General features: G+C 38.5%; 1 long non-coding RNA gene across 1 annotated transcript; it reads right to left on the bottom strand.

Moving 5' to 3' along the window:
* Positions 1-315: 315 nt before the first annotated feature.
* LOC119774963 lies at positions 316-3,246 on the bottom strand. The gene is made up of 2 exons (XR_005279598.1): positions 2,997-3,246; positions 316-895 (listed from the first exon to the last, which is right to left on the bottom strand). It is a non-coding gene; the product is annotated as an uncharacterized LOC119774963 (long non-coding RNA).
* Between the last annotated feature and the right edge of the window lie 1,570 nt (positions 3,247-4,816).

The raw sequence follows: 4,816 nt of genomic DNA, 5'->3' as shown, positions 1-4,816 counted from the left end.
TGAGCGTCTTCTTCATCTGTTTGTGATGCAACAGCAAAGTGTTGTTGGTCAGAGCCCCATGCAATCCACTGCAACAGCAACTGCAGGAGATCTTTCTTGTCCACAGCCACCCCTGTCCATAACAACTCTTTGAAGAAATATGTATTAAACGGTTACATTTTATTCCCCTTCTGGATTTTTTATGTATTGAATACTAAATTTGTGCCATAAGGATTTAAATGCTGTGGTTTAAACTGTCAATCTTTGTCATTATTTTCAGCTAAACCTTTTCTAATTAAAAACAGTAGACTCGGAATCAATCAGCAAGCACAGAGGACATGTTCAAAGCTGTTTTAATCACATTCTTAGTTTTAGGACAGTCATTTAAAAGTCTAAACAGTGTTATTGTTCATGTTCTTATCTTTGTCATGCACTGTCACCGGGAGTTGCGCCACACATGGACCATGTAGCAAAGCCTATTTTCCCGCAAACAAAACTTCAATCTGAGGTTAATTAGTTGTTAACAGTGGAGATGGAAATAGGTGGACATTTTTCTCACACAGGTTACAAAATGGGATAGGGATTTATCAAATGTTTCTAATTACATAGTAAAACAGTTCCCATTGTTGAGAAGAAGCCTTGTCTTCATAGAAGGTGCGTTGACTGTGACCTCTGTATGATCAGGTCCTGATCAGCACAAAGGCTTACAGTGCCTCATGTTGTTGGCGCAGGTCCGACCCACGTTGGCCCCCTCTAGAAGTAGGTCGGAGAGTCGGTCAAGGCCAAGGCAGGTGGTGAGGGGACTGATGAGACCATAGAGACCGCCTAAGGTGATGCTGATTGGCCAGCCAGCGCACAGCAGCACCACCAGCCAAAAGATGCACCAGATACATGAGCTGCAACTGGCCATCCTGGTCTAGAAGAAAAGGAACAATGAAACAAAGACAGGGTTCTAATTTTTAACTAGTTGCTTCATCTTAGCTTTTATTCTGTAAGTCTGATTTAATTCTGGCTCATATATTTCTAATACCTCTTGATCTTTAACAAAGATGATACTTTTCACAGAAAACTGCAGCACTAAATCCTTTACCTGTCTAATGTCTCCTGGTGGCAAAGAGCCAGTTGTTTAATTTTAAGATGCCACACAAATTTCTTTTTAGCAAAGTGCTCATCAAAGAAAAAAAAATATTTTTTGTTATGGCTACAGTTAAAAGACATTTTAAATAATTGATTATAAAATAAATACAGAAATTGTCAACTTAAAAACTTTACTTTTTTTATAGAAACTGAAAGAAAATGCTTGAATCAATTGTGATTCTGAAGGTTTGTGAATATATTTATTGGATCAATGCATAAATCATTTCGGACTGGAAAACTGCAATGTTTTTAAAATCATTTAGAGGAAGAAGTGTGCGTTGATTAGAAGATTTCACATTGATGTATAACCTCATGATTGTACCACCACCGTGCTTTCTGATGGGAATAGAGTTCTATTGCTGTTTTTTTTTTAACATCAAAAATTTTTGTGTCTTCTTTTTTTTTTTTAAGTTTATCCAATTCCCAGAAGATCTTTTAAAATCTTTTAGGTGAGTATGTACTGATTGAACTGATATTCTAAAAAATCTAATTGAGATAAACCCTTTAGGAACAGCTGAAACTCATCTGTTGGATTATCAGAGGCAGTTTAGATGATGGTGGGTGTGTACTGAATAATATTAACTGTAGGTGAGACAGTCTCATTGCCCGGTATAAATGGGTACAGTAGGTATATTTTGATTCTTACATCATAAAAACCTGCTATTTTAACAATGAAGACCTTTTTCACTGCATATAATTAAACAGAATAACAACTAAAAATATATTATGCAATAAATTTGCTCAAAAGCATCTAATAGAGTTGAATTTTTACAAACAGGATATTTCCACTGCTAATAGCAAACGTCCTTCTGTAGTGATGAGAGCTTATCAGTATCAGATGTGGAATGCTGATGATCTAGATGGGGTCAGGATCAGGCAGTTATCTTTATAAAGCACAATATGCTGAAAGCTTCAAGCGATAACCACCATGTTTGTCTGCCCGTCGAGGTCAAGTGACCACGGAATGACACGGCGTTAAAGAAGCACTGGCACCTGAGTCACCCACTAATAGCAAATCAGCAAACATCATTTGAAACCTTTATAATAAGCATAACTGTCAGGACAGATAAACAGCAACCAGTAGACTTAATGTGCAGCTATTCTGAGCCTGCTGCATCACCTGCAGTGAAAAAGTTTACTTGGTAAACTGTGTCATGCCTCAACTTCCTTCTTCTGACTTTGAGTTTTTGAATAAGGAATGCAACTTTAAGTGCGATTAAATCCACTCAAAAAATGTGGCCCAAGGTTCAGCCTTGAAGTTAAGATAGTAGAACTGATTGTTTCATGAGTGTGAAAGTATTGTGTGCTGCCCGGCTGATTCTTTAAGCTCGTTAAAGCTTTAAGACACAATGGTCAGACCCTCCCCCTGCAGGCACTGCTGCCTTAACTCTATGCAATGTGCAATTTCCTGTTTTGACAGCGCCGTCATGCAGGGTTGGCCAAAGAAATTATACGTTCTTGCACGAGCGTGTCTCGTGGTGGATCCCGTGCTCTTGTTAAATGCCCGCACATTAAAAACAGAAGGAAAACAAACATAGATGAGCCACACAATTACAAGAGATTTAAGGATAAGAAAAAAAAAAAGTAATGCACAAAATTAGAGGGTATGATTCAGATTTAAAAAATGAAATTCAACTTGCAAAGCCTGAATTTGATCTGTTAAATGTACCACAAGCTCTTCATTATAACAAACCAATCTTTTGTAAATATTTTAAAGACGCTTTTATAACATAAATTCCTTTACAAAGCACAGTCATAATAAGTCAAATTCCATGTTATATTCCATGCTGTTAGTAAAATATTATCCCTAAGAAAAGGTTAGGAGTGTGAGCTATTAACCTAGTGAATACCTGTCGTGTGAGTATAAAAGACATGTTCACCTTCAGCAGAGACAAAGTTCTGGAGGAACTGGGAGGCTGCTTTCCGTCTTGCTGGACAAAACTCTCTTAAATCCTTCTTCTAACTTCCAGGGAAGATGTCTGTAAGCAGTAGCCACTTCCCACTAGTTAGCCTCTAATTTACTCCAACAAGGTGGGACAGCAACTGGACTGTCATGAGGCCGGCTGGAAGAAAGCAGACAGCTAACGGGAAGCTTGAACAGAGGCAGGCTGTTGCACAATGCAGGCATTCATGTGACTCCGGAGAAATATATGCATGGTGTCATGAGATTCAGCTCTTTTGGTGACAAAGACTCAAACCCTTTGTCTCTTGGTTAAGTGCAGTAGCTTGCAAAAAAAACCCTTACATTTTCTTTTTCATGTTCCAAACATAATAGATATACATCTTACAAAGGTCTATAATTGTAAAGTGGAAGGTGAATGATTTACACTATTCATGACTGTCCATTTGTTTGAGGCGTCTCATACTTTGCCTTCTTCCAGATTTGCAGATAGTAGATTTTACCCTAGTGGAATGGAGAGCATCTTTTAAACGGCAACTTTTAAAATGAGCTAAATGTTTTCAAACTGGGTTGAGACTTTAAAGGGGTCATAGAATGCAAAACCGAGTTTACATTGCCATTGATCAATAACGATAGTTCAGAGGGTGAAATGGATGCACAGAGAAGTTGATACCCCAGTGACACCTCCTTTCTCTGCAAATCTCACAAATCTAAACTTCCACAATAAAACGGGCGAAATCAAACGAAGCCCCGAAATGACATTAATTCAGGGATGTTGCCTTTTTTGGTTCTGGCCTGTACTTTTGTCACACCCTGAAATTGACATATAGACCAGCCCACTGGTTCACTGGCCCAAGAACATGAATAGAATTAAATGCAAGACACCAGTTTAGCTGTTTAGCCTACAGTTGGGTTTACTTCTACAAGAATTACAAAGCAGGCAGTTTCTCTATTGAAAATGAGCCAGAAACGCTGGTATAAATGCAGTGTTCCAGGCTGCACGGAGAAAGGGGACATTTTTCAGTCTTCCCTAGGATTTGAAGACTCATGGATTATTTTTGTCTATCAAAAGATCCCTGCAAAGTTTGATGCTCAGCTTGCTGAGGCGCTGACTGGACTGACGGCTCAGTTCTGCTGTACTGTAGTCGACCAAAATCCTGGACGATTCCGAAATTCTCCCCGGACATTTTAGGAATGAAAACTAGGACATGTGCGGGAAAAAGAGGACGTCTGGTCTCCCTACCATATTAACAATTTCGATGTTTCAGTGAGTGAGTGCTTGTTGCCATGATGCGTCTTTGTTCAGCAGCTTCACTCATTGTAAACTAACCAATCAGCTCATCTAAATATTCATGAGCATACCATAAAAGGAAGAAAACTTGTTTCATTCTACCCTTTACCAGGCTTGCATTAGGGCTCATAGAACAGCAAATATGCCATTTTCAGCCCAACCAATGTTACACACCCTAATCAGCACCAAATACCCTGTATAATCAATCTATGACCCTTTTAAATTAGGCCAATGTAAAAAATATATTTCTTTTTATCCAAAGCATTACATTGTGGCACCATTAATGATTGGAATCAAATCAAGTTTATTGCCAAGTAGGTTTGCACTTACAAGAAATTTGACTTGGTGTTGATGGTGCAAATTATGATGTGGTCTATCCAGCTTTTTCTTTTATTTACTCTGACCAGCAGTGGAGAAAAAAAAAATTCCCGCAGCATGATACTGCCCCCAAAATGGACAATTTTGGTCTCACCTGACCAGCCTGTCATTTTATGTACTCAACATTGTTT

The sequence above is a fragment of the Cyprinodon tularosa genome, unplaced genomic scaffold (genome assembly GCF_016077235.1).
Source record: "Cyprinodon tularosa strain WSP-4 unplaced genomic scaffold, ASM1607723v1 ctg120, whole genome shotgun sequence".
In the NCBI taxonomy this organism is placed as follows: Eukaryota; Metazoa; Chordata; class Actinopteri; order Cyprinodontiformes; family Cyprinodontidae; genus Cyprinodon; species Cyprinodon tularosa.
The sequence above is the reverse complement of the archived record's forward strand: the minus strand, read 5'-3'. Positions and strand labels throughout refer to the sequence as shown.